Source organism: Carcharhinus amblyrhynchos, chromosome 16 (assembly GCF_965287045.1).
Source record: "Carcharhinus amblyrhynchos chromosome 16, sCarAmb.v2.hapA, whole genome shotgun sequence".
Classification (NCBI taxonomy): domain Eukaryota; kingdom Metazoa; phylum Chordata; class Chondrichthyes; order Carcharhiniformes; family Carcharhinidae; genus Carcharhinus; species Carcharhinus amblyrhynchos.
Window position 1 is genome coordinate 3,177,165 of NC_137339.1, and position 20,878 is coordinate 3,198,042.

A 20,878-nucleotide genomic window follows, 5' to 3' on the forward strand; every position below is an offset into this window, starting at 1 on the left:
TGTGTGGCAGTGTGTGTCACTCTGTGTGTCAGTCTGTGTCACTCCATGTGTGACAGTGTCTGTCACTGTGTGTGTGACAATGTGTGTCACCCTGTGTGTGACAGTGTGTGTCACTGTGTGTGTGACAGTGTGTGTCACTCTGGGTGTTGACAGCGCCCTCACTCCCAGGGCAGTATTGCAGTTTGAAATTGCTCTCTTACTTCCTCTTCCTCTGCGCTCAGTCCATGTTTGGTGTTGGCTGCGATCTGAGTGTCTGTGCCGGGCTCCGGGCTCCTTCCCGGGTGAAGCTGGCAGTGGATTGCGGAGTGCAGCAGCCTGGCTCCGGGAGCTGCCGCAGAGCTGAGCCTGTCTGAGGGAGGGAGGCTGCCCGGATCCGGAGCCCAGCGCTCGGTGAGTCCGTGATTGTCATCGGCTCCCAATCCACACCTCAAAACAGATGCAAAAGGCAGAGACAAAAGGAAGCACAAGTGATGGAGTGTGAAAACAAGTGTGCAAAAAGTGTGAGGGAAAATCATTGTGCAGAGGAATGGCGAGGCAGCAGGCAGAGAGGGAGGACTGGGGGGACTGAGGGGTTTAAAAAGTGTGTACGTGCCTGTGTGTGTGAGAGAGGATTAGCATGTGCAGAGAGAGAGAGAGAGAGAGGCAATGCTGGATGTGAATGAATGTGGGGAACAGCAGTGTGTAAATGTGTGAGAGACTGAGGGGGTAACAGGGGATCAGAGAGGGTAACACAAAGGTAGCAGTGTTTGTGGTGGGGCTGTTTGTGAATGAATGGAAGTGTGCAGCAAGGCTGATCCGGGGGGAGGGTGAAGCAGGGTGTGTGTCCACAGTCTGTGGCTGTGTGGGTCCTGGGGGGTTGTGGGGGGGGGGGGGGGGGAACCAGTGTATGAGTCCTGAGGGGAGTGGGGGGGGTTGGATCAGTGTGTGAGTTCTGGGGGGTGGGGGGTTAGTGTGTGAGTCCTGGGGGAGGTGGGGGGGGGGTCAGTGTGTGAGTCCTGGGGGAGGTGGGGGGGGGTCAGTGTGTGAGTCCTGGGGGGGTGGGGGGGGGGTCAGTGTGTGAGTCCTGGGGGAGGTGGGGGGGGTCAGTGTGTGAGTCCTGGGGGAGGTGGGGGGGGGTCAGTGTGTGAGTCCTGGGGGGGTGGGGGGGGGGGTCAGTGTGTGAGTCCTGAGGGGGTGGGTGGGGGGGAGGGAGTGGTGGACCAGTGTGTGAACGGGCTGGGGGGGGTACGGGGGAGGGGATGGTGGGTTGGGGGGGGTTGGATCAGTGTGTGAAGGGGGGGGGTGGGGGGGTTGGATCAGTGTGTGAAGGGGGGGGGTTGGATCAGTGTGTGAAGGGGGGGGTTGGATCAGTGTGTGAAGGGGGGGGTGGGGGGGTTGGATCAGTGTGTGAAGGGGGGGGGGTTGGATCAGTGTGTGAAGGGGGGGGGTTGGATCAGTGTGTGAAGGGGGGGGTGGGGGGGTTGGATCAGTGTGTGAAGGGGGGGGGTTGGATCAGTGTGTGAAGGGGGGGGGTTGGATCAGTGTGTGAAGGGGGGGGGTTGGATCAGTGTGTGAAGGGGGGGGGTGGGGGGGTTGGATCAGTGTGTGAAGGGGGGGGGTTGGATCAGTGTGTGAAGGGGGGGGGGGTTGGATCAGTGTGTGAAGGGGGGGGGTGGGGGGGTTGGATCAGTGTGTGAAGGGGGGGTTGGATCAGTGTGTGAAGGGGGGGGTTGGATCAGTGTGTGAAGGGGGGGTTGGATCAGTGTGTGAAGGGGGGGGGGTTGGATCAGTGTGTGAAGGGGGGGGGTTGGATCAGTGTGTGAAGGGGGGGGGTTGGATCAGTGTGTGAAGGGGGGGGTTTTGGTGTGAGGGGATCAGTGTGTGAAGGGGGGGGTTGGATCAGTGTGTGAAGGGGGGGGGGTTGGATCAGTGTGTGAAGGGGGGGGTTGGATCAGTGTGTGAAGGGGGGGGTTGGATCAGTGTGTGAAGGGGGGGGGTTGGATCAGTGTGTGAAGGGGGGGGGGTTTGGTGTGAGGGGATCAGTGTGAGAGCCCAACTGAGAATGAGGGGAACAGCAGGAGAGTCAGAGAGAATGAATCAGTGTGAGGATTCCAGTGTGTGAGGAGGTGTGAGAGTGTCAGAGAGGGAGTCAGTGTGGGGGGGATGTGCCTGGGGGTGGGGAATGGGGGATCAGTGTGTGAATCCTGGGGGGATGGGGGGCTGAAGGGTGGTGTAGGCACAGAAACAGCTGGGGAATTGTCCTGATCACAATTTGACATTGTTGAAATGCAAAATTAATGTCTTTTTAATGATTACAATCTGTGCAGTGCTTTGTAGTAGTAATGTTTCAGGACAGTGCTTCTGATTAGGGTGGCTGGGATCCGTTCCAGCCTGGACTGTGTAGTATTTAAAGTTGCATTAGGTTACTACAGGGTGACCAGACTGAAATATTAATCCAAAAGTTATGGGTTCAGATCCCACAGGCGAGTTGTTGAAACGATGCTCCAGGAATCGATTTGGATCAGCGGTCAGACCAGTGATGGTGTTTAGGGTTCAGTGTTTAGATTTAATTTATATCTGAGATATGTGAGGAGAGTTTTCAGTTCAGTTTTAGGGTCAGTGATGAGGTATAGGGTTCAGTTTTAGGGTCAGTGATGGGGTTTAGGGTTTAGTTTTAGGGTTAGTGATGGGGTTTAGGGTTTAGTTTTACAGTCAGTGTTTGGGTTTGGGTTTGGTTTTAGGGTCAGTGAGTTTTAGTTTACAAGAACGGTTCCAGGGATGAGAAACTTCAGTTAAGGATAGATTGGAGAGGTCGGGACTGTCCTCCCTGGAGAGAAGAAAGCTAGAAAGAGATTTGGTAGAGATGTTCAAAATCATGAGGGGGTGGACAGAGTAGATAGGGAGAAACTGTTCCCCCTGATAAAAGGATCAAGAATGAGAGAGTTTTAAAGTGATTGGCGAAAGAAGCAAATGTGATATGAAAAGAAACTTAAAAGTATATTTAAAGCACATGGAATGGGATATGGCATTAATGTGGATCGAGAATTGATTGACAGATTGGAAACAGAGAGTGGGAATAAATGGGTCCTTTTCTGAGTGGCAGGCAGTGACTGGAGGGGTACCACTAGGGGCCCAACTGTAAATGTCCTGGATGAGGGAAGCAAATGTAACATTTCCAAGTTTGCTGACGACACAAAACTGTGAATTGTGCAAAGGATGCTCAAAGGTTCCGTGGTGATTTGGACAAGTTGAGTGAGTGGGCAAACGCACAGCAGATACGGTACCATGTGGCTAAATGAGAAGTTGTACATCTCGGTGTGAAAAACCAAAAGGAAGAGCATTATTTGAATGGTGATTATATTGGGAAGTGTGGATGTACAAAGGGAGCTGAGTGTCCTTGTACACCACTCAGTGAAAGTGGAAAGGCAGGTGCAGCAGGCAATTAGCAAGGCAAATGGCTCTGACGCTGGGTCACCCAGACTCAAAATATTGGCTCTATTCTCTTCCCACAGACACTGTCACACTTGCCGAGATTTTCCGATTTTGTTTCGGATTCCAGCATCCACAGTATTTCGTGTTTCTCGGGCAAATATTATATTGGCCTTCATTGCATAAAGATTTGAGCTCAGAAGTAGTAATATCTTACTGCGGTTATAGGGGACCCTTAGTGAGACCTCACCTGCAGTTTTGGTTTTCCAACTTAACACAGGGTGTATTTGCTGTAGAGAGAGTGCAGGGTTGATACCAGGGTTGGTGGGACTGTCCTATGAGGAGAGATGGTCTGTATTCAGTAGAGTTTGGCAGGATGAAAGGAGATCCGATTGAAACCTACACAGTTCTAAGAGGGCTGGACAGACTGGACACAGGGAGGATGTTTTTCCTGGCTGGGGAATGTAGAACCAGGAAACACAGTCTCAGGATACGGGGTAGACCAGTTAGGACTGAGATGAGGAAAGATATATTCACGCAAAGGGCAGTGAACCTGTGGAATTCTGTACCACAGGAGTCTGTGGAGGCCTAATCACTGAATGTATTCAAGAAAAAGATAGATTTTTGCAGGTTTCAATAGCATCAAGGACTATGGGGAGAAAGCAGGAATATGACATGGAAATAGAGGATCAGCCATCTTCATACTGAATAGCAGAGCAGAGTCAAAGGGCCGAATGGCCACCCCTGCTCTGAGTTTGTATGTTTTTACGAGTGTTACAGGTCTGGAATGCACTGTCTGCCAGTGTGGTGGAGACAGGTTCAACTGAGATATTCAAGAGGGTGTTAGATGGTTATTTGAATAGAAACAATGTGCATGGATAAAGGGAAAAGGCAGGGGAATGACACAAAGTCATGATGCTTAAGTTTAAGTTAAAGTTTAAGGTTTACTTATAGTACCACAAGTAGACTTATATTAACACTGCAATGAAGTTACTGTGAAAATCCCCTAGTCGCCACACTCAGGCACCTGTTCAGGTTCACTGAGGGAGAAACCCACGCAGACACGGGGAGAATGTGCAGACTCCGCACAGACAGTGGCGCAGGAGCTGGGAATTGAACCTGGGTTCCTGTGAGGCAGCAGTGCTAACCGCTGTGCCACCCCTGTTTGGAGAGCCAGTACAAACAAGATGGACTGAATGGTCTCTCTGGGGGCCCCCCAACAATTCTGTGATTTTGTCAGTGATGTAGTTTAGGGTTTAGGAAGTTGAGGGTTGGGGGGGGGTCCGAGATCGGAGTTTTACAAAGTATAAAGTATGAGGTGAGTGTTCCACCTGGGCTGGAACATCACCGTGAGTTATACCAGTTTATACTCAGGCATATTCCAGTGAGATTCACCGACACTCTCATGGCACTGGACTGAGTTCTAATTTCCCAGGTGGAACACTCACCTCATACTTTATACTTTGTAAAACTCTGATCTCAGACCCCCCCCAACCCCCATCTTCGTAAACCCTAAACTACATCACTGACAATATCACAGAATTGTTGGGGGGTCCCAGAGAGACCATTCAGTCATAGAAACCCTACAGTGCAGAAAAAGGCCCTTCGGCCCATCGAGTCTGCACCGAACACAATCCCACCCAGGCCCTGCCCCCATATCCCCACATGTTTTACCCGCTAACCTACACACCTTGGGTCACTAAGGGGCAATTTCTTAGCATGGCCAATCAACCTAACCCACACATCTTTGGACTGTGGGAGGAAACCCACGCAGACACGAGGAGAATGTGCAAACCCCACACAGACAGTGACCTGAGCCGGGAATCGAACCCAGGTCCCTGGAGCTGTGAGGTAGCAGTGCTAACCCACTGTGCCACTGTGCCACCCCTCGTGCAGTCCATCTTGTTTGTACTGGTTCTCCAAACAGGGTTGGCGCAGCGGTTAGCACTGCTGCCTCACAGGAACCCGGGTTGAATTGTGCCCATGCAGGAAACTGAGGGCAGACAGTACGAGCGAGGAACACACCGCAGCCACTGACAGCAGTGACACTGAGAGTCAGTACCTTCAGCAGAGGAAGCTGCAGAGGAACATACTTAAATTTACATAGCCCCTTCCACATCCTCAGGATGTCCAAAGCAATTCAAATGCTTCCAAAATGCCTTTGTGCAGGAAAGTTATCCATCAATGTGCCCACCGCATCTCCCACAACAGCAATCTGCTCATGACAAAGTCACCCAATTTACTGATCCAGTTTGTTGCAGAGTCGTTTGGTGCAGAAAAGGCCCTTCAGCCCATCGAGTCTGCACCAACAATAGTTACCACCATAGGCAGGGTAGTCCCATTTTCCTGCAGTGACCCATATCCTTGGACGTTACGATATTTCAAGTGCTCATCCAAATACTTTTGAAAGGTTGTAATGTTTCCAGCCTTTACAGGCCATGCATTCCCCATTCCCATCTCCCTCTGAGTGTAAAGGCTTTTTTCTCAAATCTCCTCTGAATCTCTTGCCCCTCACCCTAAAACTAAGCCCCCTCGTGATTGAACCCCTCAACTAAGGGGATCAACTGCTCCATATTCACCCTGTCCATATCCCTCACAATCTTACACACCTCGATCATGTCCCCCCTCAGCCTTCCCTGCTCCAGAGAAAACAATGCAAATCTACCCAGTCTCTCCATATAGCTCAAATGCTCCATCCCAAACAACATCCTGATGATGGGATGAGTTGACTGGGAAAAACTCTTCTGTTCTCCTTCGAATCATCCAATGAGAAGGCAGCGGGGGCTTCAGTTTAACATTTCACTCAAAAGACAGCGCCTCTGAGAGTGCTGCCCTCCCCCTGTACTGGACTGGACTGGACTGGACTGTCAGCCTGGATCCTGCCCAGTCCCTGTACTGGGGCTTCAAGCTGCAACCTTCAGACTCACTCATACTCACTGAGAGGAAGGTGAACAGAAAATTATCACACGGACATTGAGTAACTTTGAGCAATGTCAGAATGGGGAAACAGTGGTTTGCACTGCTACTTCACAGCACCAGGGACCCGGGTTCAATTCCTGGCTCGGGTCACTGACTGTGTGGAGTGTGCACATTCTCCTCGTGTCTGCATGGATTTCCAGGCCTCCAGTTTCCTCCCACAGTTCAAAGATGTGCGAGTTAGTTTGATTGGCCATCCTAAAAAAAAATTGCCCCTTGGTGTCCTGAGATGCGTAAGTTAGAGGGATTAGTGGGTAAAATGTGTGGGGATATGGGGGTAGGGCCTGGTCGGTGCTGAGTCAATGGGCTGAAGGACCTATTTCTGCACTGGAAGGTTCTGTGATTCAATGATTGATTCTATGTCTGCGTGGGTTTCCTCCGGGTGCTCTGGTTTCCTCCCACAGTCTGAAAGACGTGTTTGTTAGGTGTATTGACCCAAACAGGCGCTGAAGTATGGTGACTAGGGGAATTTTACAGTGATTTCATTGCAGTGTTAATGTCAGCCTACTCAACAAAAGATGTCCCTGATTAAGGAGTCAGTTGATGGGCCAATCAGAGTCTTGATTTGTCTTGTATTTAACCGGAAGCGTCAGTTCCTCTGACACCCCCAGACTGCTGACTGATAGCACTCTGTGTACGGCTGTTAGAGTTTGTAAAGAAAGGCATTTTGGTAAGGGGACTTCTGCCTCTGCAGATGGCTTACAGGGTGAGATCAGAGAGAGGCAGTGCAGACGCGATGGGCCAAATGGCCTCTTTCTGCACTGTAGGGATTCTATAAATCTCTGAATGGATTCTCTATACATTGAAGGATAGGTGTGATAGGCTGCCAGCAAAAACCAGAAACATTGCTCAATTGGCTATTTCAAAAAGGAGTTACATAAATTTTTGATTGGAAACAGGAAGTGCAGGTTCCTAGGCAACGAGGGGCATGAAGGCAGTATCTTTGCGCGGGGGTTGTGTAGTGTGATTGGTAAATGGAGATGTGAGGGTGGATGTTGCTGGGAGAATCGGTGTTTACAGGCAGAGGATTTCAGGAGATTTAAGAAGGTGGGTGTATCCCTGAGAGGGCAGATTGTACAGGGACAGGATTTAACATTTTTTTTAAAAAAAAACGCACAGGAGCTGTCTCAGCCCCAGACATCTGCATTGCAGCAAAGCAGGCTGAATGCTTCAGCACACGCTCCCCTTTCCCCGGTACCCCCATCGCCAACCAGATATTGGTGGGAGTTTCTCAACAGGCAAACTCACAAAATCCTGCTGTCTCCTCCGCCTGGCCATCTCTCACCCTCCCACAGGTTTCTGTTCAAGCAGCCCATTTCCCCTGTTGCCCAGTTTAATGTGGCTCTCTCAGTTTTGGTACCTCTCTCACACCTGGGATGGAGTTATTGCAGGAAATGAAGATGAAAATACTGGGGCTATGCCGCAGCAGGGAAATCAAAAGAGAGACTTAAGATTCTGGACTAAAGCGCCTGGGCTGAACCACAGCACCATCTCTCAGGGTGCTGCTGGATTGATTGTGTTTGCCTGGTTTATATTATCAGCAGTCTATTAAAATTGCTCATCTAACCAAATCTGTTGTGCTAATGTCTAATATTTCTCCTGCAGTAAATCCACAGGCAGGAAGCAGGTAGACTGACACCTTCAGACCTTCAAGACATTGCAGAGTGTTTATCGATGTGAAGCAGACCAAGGCGGCAGCATAAGTAAGAGGACAACAGTGCATACTAAACCGACCCTGCCTTCCCCGCTTCCCTCCCCATGCAAGGGTCAACATTCCTCTGCCACCTGATTTGAGTTAGTGCCAAGGTGCAGCTGAAGCCAGCGTGAAGCAGATCTGAAGCGATGGCTTTGTGAGACGGTCCCTCTGTTAAATTGATGAGGGATGATGGAGTGTTTAGCAGATGCACAGTATCAGTCACTGGGATCAATCGAGCCTTTCTCCACCGAGCTTTGCGATAAATGTTAGGCAGCCGGGTAGTTAGCGACTGGACCAACAATCCTCAGAAAGGACAGTAGGACTAGAGGGCGCAGCCTCAAGATAAAGGGGGGGGCGGTTTAGAACGGAGTTGAGGAGGAACTTCTTCACTCAAAGGGTGGTGAATCTCTGGAATTCTCTGCCCGTTGAAGTGGTGGAGGCTGCCTCGCTAAATATTTTTAAGAAGCGGGTTGATGGGTTTTTGATAAGAGAGGGGATTAAGGGTTATGGGGAGAGGGCGGGAAAGTGGAACTGAGCCACGACAGATCAGCCATGATCTTACTGAATGGCGGGGCAGGCTCGAAGGGCTAGATGGCCTACTCCTGCTCCTATTTCTTATGTTCTTATGTTTAGTTCCAATTATGGAACGTTATGACATTTTTCAAAAGCATCAGGGATGGACATAACCGAGAAAAACTCCAAATTCCTGTAAACATTCCAACTGGCTCACTACTGTTGGTTCTGGGAAAAATTTGATTTGATTTGATTTATTATTGTCACATGTACTGAGATAAAGTAAAAAATATTGTTTCTTGCATGCTATACAGACAAAGCATACCATTCATAGAGGAGTAGGCACAGAGGAGATGAAAGGGGTAAGTTTGTCACTCAGAGGGTGGTGAGTGAGTGGAATCAGCGATGGTGGTGGAGGTGAACTCGCTGGGGTCTTTTAAGAGACTTCTGGACAATTACATGGGATTTAATGGGATTGAGGGTTATAGATCGGCCTGGTAGGTATGGATATGATTGGCGCAACTTGTGGGCCGAAGGCCTGTTTGTGCTGTAGTGTTCTATGTTCTATGTTCAACAGAGGGAAGAGGAAAGGAGAGAGTGCAGAATGTCGTGTTACAGTCATAGCTAGGGTGTAGAGAAAGATCAACTTAGTGCCAGGTAGGTCCATTCAAAAGTCTGACAGCAGCCGGGAAGAAGCTGTCCTTGAGTTGGTCAGTACGAGACCTCAGACATTTGTATCTTCTCCCTGATGGAAGAAGGTGGAAGAGAAAATGTCCGGGGTTCACGGGGTCCTTGATTACACAGGCTGCTTTCCCAAGTAAGTAGTCTCACAACACCAGGTTAAAGTCCAGCAGGTTTATTTGGTAGCAGAAGCTTTCGGAGCAGCGTTCCAAATAAACCTGTTGGACTTTAATCTGGTGTTGTGAGACTTCTTACTGTGCCCATCCCAGTCCAACGCCGGTATCTCCACATCAATGAACAGGAGTGAACAATAGGAACATGAGTAGCTACAATGACACCGAGCTTTCTCCACTGTTCAACATCCTCAGTACTGATCTGGGGTTTCGACTACCACTTTCCCACCTATTCCCAACCCCTTAGCCCCTGACAGACTCAGATTCAGAGGAGAATCTCACCAAAAAATGGCAAATGTTGTTTCCAGGGAGAAAATTGATGTGTTTCTCTCCAGATCTTACCAAACACTGACACAAAGAAACAGCTGGGCGAGGTCCACACCATTCTGCAAGTGCAGCACTCCCTCAGCACTGACCCTCTGACAGTGCAGCACTCCCTCAGCACTGACCCTCTGACAGTGCGGCACTCCCTCAGCACTGACCCCCTGACAGTGCGGCACTCCCTCAGCACTGACCCCCTGACAGTGTGGCACTCCCTCAGCACTGACCCCCTGACAGTGTGGCACTCCCTCAGCACTGACCCTCTGACAGTGCGGCACTCCCTCAGCACTGACCCTCTGACAGTGCGGCACTCCCTCAGCACTGACCCTCTGACAGTGCGGCACTCCCTCAGCACTGACCCTCTGACAGTGCGGCACTCCCTCAGCACTGACCCCCTGACAGTGTGGCACTCCCTCAGCACTGACCCTCTGACAGTGCGGCACTCCCTCAGCACTGACCCTCTGACAGTGCGGCACTCCCTCAGCACTGACCCTCTGACAGTGCGGCACTCCCTCAGCACTGACCCTCTGACAATGCGGCACTCCCTCAGCACTGACCCTCTGACAGTGCGGCACTCCCTCAGTACTGACCCTCTGACAGTGCAGCACTCCCTCAGCACTGACCCTCTGACAGTGCGGCTCTCCCTCAGCACTGACCCTCTGACAGTGCGGCACTCCCTCAGCACTGACCCCCTGACAATGCGGCACTCCCTCAGCACTGACCCTCTGACAGTGCAGCACTCCCTCAGCACTGAACCCCTGACAGTGCGGCACTCCCTCAGCACTGACCCCCTGACAGTGCGGCACTCCCTCAGCACTGACCCTCTGACAGTGCGGCACTCCCTCAGCACTGACCCTCTGACAATGCAGCACTCCCTCAGCACTGACCCTCTGACAGTGCGGTGCTCCCTCAGCACTGACCCTCTGACAGTGCGGCACTCCCTCAGCACTGACCCTCTGACAATGCAGCACTCCCTCAGCACTGACCCTCTGACAGTGCGGTGCTCCCTCAGCACTGACCCTCTGACAGTGCGGCACTCCCTCAGCGCTGACCCTCTGACAGTGCGGCACTCCCTCAGCACTGACCCTCTGACAATGCAGCACTCCCTCAGCACTGACCCTCTGACAGTGCGGTGCTCCCTCAGCACTGACCCTCTGACAGTGCGGTGCTCCCTCAGCACTGACCCTCTGACAGTGCGGCACTCCCTCAGCACTGACCCTCTGACAGTGCGGCGCTCCCTCAGCACTGACCCTCTGACAGTGCGGCACTCCCTCAGCACTGACCCTCTGACAGCGCGGTACTCCCTCAGCACTGACCCTCTGACAGTGCGGCACTCCCTCAGCACTGACCCTCTGACAGTGCGGCACTCCCTCAGCACTGACCCTCTGACAGCGCGGTACTCCCTCAGCACTGACCCTCTGACAGTGCGGCACTCCCTCAGCACTGACCCTCTGACAGTGCGGCACTCCCTCAGCACTGACCCTCTGACAGCGCGGTACTCCCTCAGCACTGACCCTCTGACAGTGCGGCACTCCCTCAGCACTGACCCTCTGACAGTGCGGCACTCCCTCAGCACTGACCCTCTGACAGTGCGGCACTCCCTCAGCACTGACCCTCTGACAGTGCGGCACTCCCTCAGCGCTGACCCTCTGACTGTTAGTTGTGGAGCAGTAATTGGTTAGATTTGATTTGTCGTGCCGTTATTTTGTGTGTGAGAGTGTTCTTTGTGCTGGTGTTGTTGGCTCCACACTAGCAGAGGGTGAAGCACTCCGTAACATGACATTTCCTTATTGGGGTTATGGGAGTTTTGATTCCAGCTATCGCTTCCCCCACTGAACAGGAACCATTGAGTGTTGTGTGTTTAATTCTGCTTGGAGACCTTGTGTACAAGTTGGCAGCCACATTTCCTGCAAAACAACACTTCAAAAAGACTTCATTGGCTGTCAAAGGATAACTTTGAGACGTCCTGAGGTTGTGAAGTAGAGATGTTAATGTAGTTTATTTTGCTACATGTTAAAGCATCTCCTTCAATAATTAGAAAACAGTCTGCTGCAGAACCTCCCCCCGTCCACACAATTAAATCTCATGATCCTGCGGTTTGTAATTTATCCATTCATTGCAATCCTAACCAATATTTGAGGTCAAACCTGAGAAGGCAAATGGGTCCACCATACAAAATCACATCTAAAAAATGATGTCTCTGACAGTGCGGCACTCCCTCAGTACCGACCCTCTGACAGTGCGGCAAGGAGAGCCGGTGGATGTGGTCTTTCTAGATTTTTAGAAGGCGTTTGACAAAGTACCTCACAAGAGGTTATTGCAGAAGGTCAGGGGACTTGGAGTTGGGGGTAGGGTGTTAGCGTGGATAGAGGATTGGTTGTCAAATAGGAGACAGAGAGTGGGGGTCAATGGGTGCTATTCGGATTGGCGGATGGTGACTAGTGGAGTGCCTCAGGGGTCGGTGCTGGGGCCTCAGCTTTTTACCATTTATATAGATGATCTGGAGGAGGGAACCGAGTGTAGGGTGTCGAAATTTGCTGATGACACCAAGATAGAGGGAACGGCAAATTGTGCGGAGGGTGTGGAGAGTCTGCAGAAGGATCTAGATAGGCTGGGCGAATGGGCCAGGAAATGGCAAATGGAATTTAATGTTGGCAAGTGTGAGGTGGTCCACTTTGGTAGGAAGAATGGTAGGAAGGACTATTACTTACGGGGCGAAAAACTGCAGCAGGCGATGGTGCAGAGGGACCTCGGGGTCCTTGTGCATGAGTCGCAAAAACCCAGCTTGCAGGTGCAGCAGGTGGTCAGGAAGGCGAATGGGATGCTGGCCTTCATAGCGAGGGGGATTGAATATAAAAGTAGGGAGGTCTTGCTGCAGCTGTATAGGGCATTGGTGAGGCCGCAGCTGGAGTACTGTGTGCAGTTTTGGGCGCCGCACTTGCGCAAAGATATTTTGGCCTTGGAGGGAGTGCAGAGGAGGTTTACTAGGCTGATACCGGAGTTGAGGGGGTTGAGCTATGAGGAAAGGCTGAATAAACTGGGCTTGTACTCGTTAGAGTTTAGAAGAATGAGGGGAGATCTCATTGAGACGTATAAGATGATGAATGGGATGGATAGGATAGAGGTGGAAAGACTCTTCCCGCTCAAAAAAGACAGTAGGACTAGGGAGCACAGCCTAAAGATAAAAGGGGGGCGGTTTAGAACGGAGTTGAGGAGGAACTTCTTCACTCAAAGGGTGGTGAATCTCTGGAATTCTCTGCCCGTTGAAGTGGTGGAGGCTGCCTCGCTAAATATTTTTAAGACGCGGGTTGATGGGTTTTTGATAAGAGAGGGGATTAAGAGTTATGGGGAGAGGGCGGGAAAGTGGAACTGAGCAGCGACAGATCAGCCATGATCTTATTGAATGGCGGGGCAGGCTCGAAGGGCTAGATGGCCTACTCCTGCTCTTATTTCTTATGTTCTTATGTTCTCAGCACTGATCCTCTGACAGTGCAGCACTCCCTCAGCACTGACCCTCTGACAGTGCGGCACTCCCTCAGCACTGACCCTCTGACAGTGCGGCACTCCCTCAGCACTGACCCTCTGACAGTGCAGCACTCCCTCAGCACTGACCCTCTGACAGTGCAGCACTCCCTCAGCACTGACCCTCTGACAGTGCCGCACTCCCTCAGCACTGACCCTCTGACAGTGCGGCACTCCCTCAGCACTGACCCTCTGACAGTGCGGCACTCCCTCAGCACTGACCCTCTGACAGTGCGGCACTCCCTCAGCACTGACCCTCTGACAGTGCGGCACTCCCTCAGCACTGACCCTGTGAACCTAGATTTTGTGCCTTGAATCTCTGAGGTAAATTAGAACCCACAAAGGCCTGAGTCAGATGTGAGAGTGTTAGCCACTGAGCCACATCTCGTGCTCCTAATTGCGATTATCAATGTTGTTTGGAATTCTTGCCTCAATTGAAATATTCCACTCAACAAAGACTTCATCATTTCAGTGAAGCATTTGATAAGGTTCCCCATGGTAGGCTACTGCAGAAAATACAGATGCATGGGATTGAGGGTGATTTAGCAGTTTGGATCAGGCATTGGCTATCTGATAGAAGACAGAGGGTGGTGGTTGATGGGAAATATTCAACCTGGAGTTCAGTTACAAGTGGTGTACCTCAGGGGTCTGTTTTGGGGCCACTGCTGTTTGTCATTTTTATAAATGACATAGATGAGGGTGTAGAAGGATGGATTAGTAAATTTGCTGATGACACCAAAGTCAGAGGAGTTGTAGACAGTGAGGATGGATGTTCCAGTTTGCAGAGGGACATAGATAAGCTGCAGAGCTGGGCCGAGAGGTGGCAAATGGAGTTTAATACGGAAAAGTGTGAGGTGATTCACTTTGGAAGGAGTAGCAGGATTACAGAGTATTGGGCTAATGGAAGGACTCTTGGTAGTGTGGATGAGCAGAGAGATCTCGGTGTCCATGTGCAGAGATCCCTGAAAGTTGGCACCCAGGCTGATAGTGTTGTTAAGAAGGTGTACGGTGTGTTAGCTTTTATTGGTAGAGGGACTGAATTTCAGAGCCATGAGATCATGTTGCAGCTGTACAAAACTCTGGTGCGGCCACACTTGGAGTGTTGCGTACAGTTCTGGTCGCCGCATTATAGGAAAGATGTGGAGGCATTGGAAAGTGTGCAGAGGAGGGAAACCAGGATGTTGCCTGGAATGGTGGGAAGGTCTTATGAGGAAAGGCTGAGGGACTTGAGGCTGTTTTCGTTAGGGAGAAGAAGGTTAAGAGGTGACTTAATTGAGGCATACAAGATGATCAGAGGGTTAGATAGGGTGGACAGTGAGAGCTTTTTTCCTCGGATGTTGATGGCTAACACGAGGGGACATAGCTTTAAATTAAGGGGTGGTAATTATAGGACGGATGTCAGAGGTAGGTTCTTTACTCAGAGGGTAGTAAGGGCGTGGAATGCCCTGCCTGCAGCAGTTGTGGACTCGCCAAATTTAAGGGCGTTCAAATGGTCAGTGGATAGGCATATGGATAACATTGGAATAGTTTAGGTTAGAGGGTCATTAGATTGGTTCCACTGGTTGGTGCAACATCGAGGGCCGAAGGGCCTGTACTGCGCTGGAATGTTCTATGTTCTATTGAGCAAGAGCTGCTTGGAGGATGAGAGGGTGAATGGAAGAGATAAACATGAGTTGCTTATTTTATAAAATGAAACTTTCCAAGTTCTTTTGCCTTCTCACTAAATTGCACCTTACCCACTAGATTTCAAGTCTCATTTCTTGTGTAACCTCAGTGACATTTTACACAAGTAAGAGGAAGCTAAACGTATTTAATTCAGGTTCTGATATGAATCTGGGGAAGGGGAATTGTTCTCTCTGGTTACGTCCCTGGAAGTGGACATTTACTGCATTTCCTGTTCAGTGTTTTGTAAGCTTTTTACTTTGAACTCTCTCCTTTCCTTCCACCACTGGTGGCCTTGTTGTCTACATCTGAGTCACAGGGTTCAGAATTCCCTCACTAAATCTCTCTGCCCTCCTGTCAAGCACCTTCGTTATTTGACCACTTGTTCTAACTTTTTGTCTCAGGATCAATTTTTATGATTATACTTGCTGTGGTGCAGACCAGTGTGTCAAGGTGCAGCAGTACCTATTGGGTCGCTAATCACAATCAGTGCAAAAGACTCTGTACTGACTGTTTGTCAGAGTACCTTACCCAGGCCCTCTCCACTGCCCTACCTCCATAACCCTGCGCATTTCCCATAGATCGTCCATCTAACCTACACCATCTAACATGGGACGCTAAGGGGCAATTTAGCATGGCTAATCCCATCTAACCCTAATCTGCACATCTTTGCCAATGGCGGGAGAGTTGCAGAGGTGGGGGTGGGTTTTGGGGGGGTTGGGCAGTTAGGGGGATTGCAGTTGGAAGCGTCTGACGACACCTCCAGGAATACGTCCCACCAGAGCTGGCAACTCCAGGGCAGACGTTACACGGCTAATCTATATTCACATGGTTGCTGATAAGTGTAGACTTTGGTCAGATAGTGAGGCTATCATGGTCAGTCAAACGTGAACATCATGAAAAAGTGACAGCAACCAGCTGCTGTGTGAAAGAGAGTAGGCGATTATGTCTCTCATTTTAGTTTATCAAACTGTGTAAATATGAACAACTAGATATCGCCATCATTAGCTGAAATTTCAATAGCTTCTCTCTTTCTCAAGTCCATTGATTTTAAAATGAGTTTTGCTGGTGTGTAAAACTGCCATCCCCTGTTATATATCGATATATAGCCAGTTTTTCCACCAGTTTTCTGTCGTCTGGTTACTGGTAGCCATGCACTGAAGGTGAGTGTTTATTGTCTGTAACTCCCAGTCCCACAGAACAAACTCATGTACAAGGGTTTGACTCAAATATTACCCACCCAGAGTTTGGGGGGAGGGGGATTTTATTTCTTCGAGGGTGCTGCCTGGACCAGCATTTGTTGTCCATCCCCAATTGCACTTGAACTGAGTGGCTAGCTGAGCCATTTCAGAGGGGCAGCTCAGAGCCAACACATTGCTGTGGCTCTGGAGTCACGTGTAGACCAGACCAGGTAAGGATGGCAGATTTCCTTCCCTGAAGAATGTTAGTGAACAAGATGGGTTTTTACAACAATGAAAGGTTTTGTGGTTGTCCTTTGACTTTTAATTCCAGATTTTTATTGAATTCCTGCCAGGGTGGGATTTGAATCCAGGTGCCTAGACCATTACTCTGGCTCTCTGGATTACTAGTCCAGTAACAATACCACTTTGCCATTGCACACACCCCCCCCCCCCCCCCCCGGAAAACCCCACTGCCCCGGAAAACCCCACTCCCCCTTGCTGTCTCATTAACATTGGGTATGGGGCAGTTACAATGGCTAAGATTATCCAGTCCCGTCATGGTGGGACCCACTGCAGGAGCTATGACACCCAACCAAAGGTCCATGGACTTGCGGTGGGACTGGACAATCCCGGTGGCGAGGGGAGCCGGAAAAATCTACCCTAACAAACAGGACTGGTTATCCACTGCCCCCTCAGTCCTCACCTGGCCAGCTCTAATGTTATACTGTGGGCAGGAAGGACGCTTGCAAACCTCAGGCCGCCCCAAAGCTCCCTCCAGCCAATGCAGTAACAATGTAGTGTAGTCATTGTCGGAATCTGAGAATCAAACACAAAAGGCAATTTCTGCACAGCAAGATCCCACAAACAACAATGCGAGAATGATTTTTGATTTGATTTATTATTGTCACATATATTAATATACAGTGAGAAGTATTGTTTCTTACATGCTATACAGACAGAGCATAGTGTTCATAGAGAAAGAGAGAGTGCAGAATGTAGTGTTACAGTCATAGCGAGGATGTAGAGAAAGATCAACTTGATGCGAGGTAGGTCCATTCAAAAGTCTGACAGCAGCAGGGAAGAAGCTGTTCTTGAGTCGGCTGGTACGTGACCTCAGACTTTTGTATCTTTTTTCTGATGGAAGAAGGTGGAAGAGGGATTGTCTGGGATGCGTGAGGTTTCTGATTACACTGGTTGCTTTTCCGAGGCAGCGGGAAGTGTAGACAGAGTCAATGGATGGGAGGCTGGTTTGTGTAATGGACTGAGTTTCATTCATGACCCTTTGTAGTTTCTTGGGAGAACAGGAGCCCAGACCAAGCTGTGATACAGCCAGAAAGAACGCTTTCTATGGTGCATCTGTAAAAATTGGTAAGAGTCATAACTGACATACCAAATTTCCTTAGTCTTCTGAGAAAGTAGAGGCGTTGGTGGGATTTCTTAACCATAGTGTTGGCAGGGGTGGAGGGGGCAGATAATCTGTTTTTGATGACGTTAATCGAGAGATTATTTTTAGTCAGGACAATGGGAAGAACTTCCCTGCTCTCCCAATGGTAGCCATGGCAGCTTTTGGATCCCTGGGAGAAGAGGGACTTGTTTAACACTGCACCTGAAAGATGGACCCTCTGACAGTGCGGCATTCTCTCAGTATTCGGAGTGTCCGCTTCCCTTAGGTACTCACGGCTCCGGACATCTAGCCAGGTACATTCTGATTCAGAGGTGAGAAAGGCGCTGTCTAAATTATGCTGGCAACAAGGTGGATGACTGATCAGAGAAGTGCTTACAGTGAGGGAAGCTAAACTTAAATAAGGGTAATCACAAAGAAACGAGGGTGAGTTGGTTGGAGCGGACTGGGAAAGGAGCTTAGCAGAAGAGACAGTGAATCAGAAATGACTGACAGTTATAAAAATAATTCATGACTCACAACAAAGATATATCCCAGCGAAAGAGAAAGATTTTTGCAAGATGATAAATCAACCATGGTTACCCAAGGAAGTTGAAGACAGTATTAAACTGAAAGAAAAAAAACATACAATGTGGCAAAGGTAAGTGAAGGATTGGGAAAGTTTTAAAAACCAACAAAAGATAATCAAAAATATAATAAAGAGGGAGAGGATAAATCATCATGAAGGTAAACGAGCAGGAAATATGAAATGGGCAGTAAGAGTTTCTTTAAACTTATAAAAAGGAAGAGAGAGGCCAAAGTAAACAAGCCCTTAGAGAATGGGGAAATAATATTGGGGAATCAGGAAATGACAGAGAAGTTAACCAATACTTTGCGTCAGTCTTCACAGTGGAAGTCACAAATAACGTTACAAAAATACCAAATAATAGAGGGACAAAAGGGGTGCGGGGAGGAAATAAATACAATAACTATCACTAAAGAAACAGTACTAAGGAAACTAATGGGGCTAAAGGCCAATAAGTCCCCTGGACCTGATGGGTTGTGGCCTAGAATATTAAAGGTAGTAGTGGATAGTGGATGCACTGGTAGTAATCTTCCAAAGTTCTCGAAAAAGCCCAGAGGATTGGAAAACTGTCAATGTAACACCCTTATTTAAAAAGGGAGGGAGATAATAAACAGGCAACTATAGGCCTAAAGTTTAACTTCTATCATTGGGAAAATGATAAGATCCATTATAAAGAACGTAATAGCATAGCATTTAGAAATACGTAATATAATCAAGCATGGCTTCATGAAGGAGAAATCATGCCTGACAAATTTATTAGAACTCTTTGAGGTGGTAATGGGCAGGATAGATAAAGGGGAACCAGGAGATGTAATATACTTGGATTTCCAAAAGGTGTTGAGTAACATATTGCATAAAAGACTAAAGGTAAGAGTCCATGATGTTGGGGACGGCATATTAGCATAGATAGAGGATTGGCTAACTGATAAAAGACACAAAGCTGAGATAAAAGGTTTCAAGATGACAACCTGTGGAGTGTCACATGGATCAGTGCTGGGACCACAATTATTTACAATATTTATCAATGATTTGGACGGGGGAAGTGAATGTACTATTGCCAAGATTGCGGATGACACAAAAATAGGTGGGAAGGCAAGAGGTGAGGAAGGCATAGTCTACAGAAGGATATAGACAGGTTAAGTGAGTGGGTAAAAACCTGGCAGGTGGGATATAATATAGGAAAATGTGAAGTTCTGCACTTTGGTAGGAAGAATAAAGGAGCTGAACGTTATTTAAATGGAGAAAGGCTGCAGAAAGCTGTGGCTCGGAGGGATTTGGGTGTCCTTGTGCATAAATCACAAAAAGCCAGCATACAAGTTCATTAAGTAATAAGGAAGGGAAATGAAATGTTGGTCTTTATTCCAAAGAGAATGGAATATAAAAATAGGGAAGTCTTGCTAAAACCATACAAGGCACTAAATAGATCATGTCTAGAATACTGTGAACAGTTTTGGTCCCCTTAGTAACAGAAAGATATACTGGTATTGGAAGCAGAACAGAGAAGGTTCACTCGGTTGATCCCGGGTATGGAGGGATTTTCTTATGAGGAGAGATTGCGGAGGTTGGGCCTGTACTCATTGGAGTTTAGAAGAAAGGAGGGCGACCTTATTGAAACATATGGGATTCTCGGGGGTTTAACAGGCTCGATGCTGAGAGGTTGTTTCCCCCTGTGGGACCAGAGGGAATAATCTCAGAGTGAGGGGGTCACCATTTGAGACATGAGGAGGAATTTCTTCTCTCAGAGGGGAGTGAATCTGTGGAATTCTTAACCGCAGAGCGCTGCAAAGATTGGGTTGTTCATTATGTTCGAGACTGAGATTTTTAATCGGTAAGGGAATCCAGGGTTATTGGGATAAGGCAGGAAAGTGGGGTTGAGGATTATACCGGATTAGTTATGATTTTACTGAATAGCAGAGCAGGCTTGATAGGCTGAATGGCCTACTTCTGCTCTTACATCTTATGATCTAAGCAGGGTGGGTAGCAAGTAGATATGATTCAGCGCGGGGTGTATTTTGTTTCTGTGGGTGCGAGCAACGTGCTACCAATGGTCTGTGAACGAGCTTCAGAAACTTCACCTTGTGGGTTTGTGAATATTTTAGATTCCTCCACGCAGCTGTACCTAGTTTCCTGTCGACAAACTATAGCGCTCCACAAATAGGCAGCCCGGATGTGGTTACAGAAACACGACATTGAGCGTTATGCCTCACACTCGTTGCTGTGTGCTCTGCACAGAATCAGAAAAATACACCAACCTGTGAGGAAAGGCTCGCAGTTCTGGGAATCACCAAAGCAGCTGCTCGTAACCTCTAAAGTCAACAGGAACATTTTCAATGAATATTACTCGGGCAGAGAGAGTGGGAACATGAAGGTGGAAAACTGAACCAGTGCAAGAGGTAATGTTAATGTGTTCATCTTATGCATTCAATCTGCGGACTGCTTCCAGTGACATTGGGGGGAGGGGTGGGTCAGTTACTACAGGACACAGATATAAAATAATTGACAAAAGAGTCAGATTGGAGATGGGAAGAATTTTACTTCTTTACACGGGGAGTTGTGATCTGGAAGGCGCTCCCCGATAGGGCGCCGGAAGCAGATTCAGTAGGAACTTTCAAACCAATTGAGGGGTAAATATTTTCAGGTCTATTGGGGAAGGGCAGGGAGAGCGGGATCAACTGGTTTGCTCTTTCGAGGAGATGGTGCCAATCAGCTTTCATTCGACGTTGAAGCCACTCTTCACTCCTGGTAAGCATTTCCACACTAGCACCTTGTGGTCTCATT

At 48.9% G+C, this 20,878-nt stretch overlaps 1 protein-coding gene across 3 annotated transcripts in view; it reads left to right on the forward strand.

Annotated features, from left to right (window-relative positions):
• Positions 1-228: 228 nt before the first annotated feature.
• LOC145353783 (hippocalcin-like protein 1) overlaps positions 229-20,878 on the forward strand; it is a 32,449-nt gene continuing 11,799 nt past the window's right edge. The window contains exons 1-2 of one of the 3 annotated variants that reach the window (XM_080204581.1): positions 229-390; positions 7,990-8,087. The gene's annotated coding sequence lies outside the window, so the exon portion shown is untranslated. Of the gene's footprint in view, positions 391-7,989; positions 8,088-20,360; positions 20,494-20,878 lie in introns of those variants that run through there. The other 2 variants (XM_080204583.1, XM_080204584.1) reach the window with 2 other exon arrangements.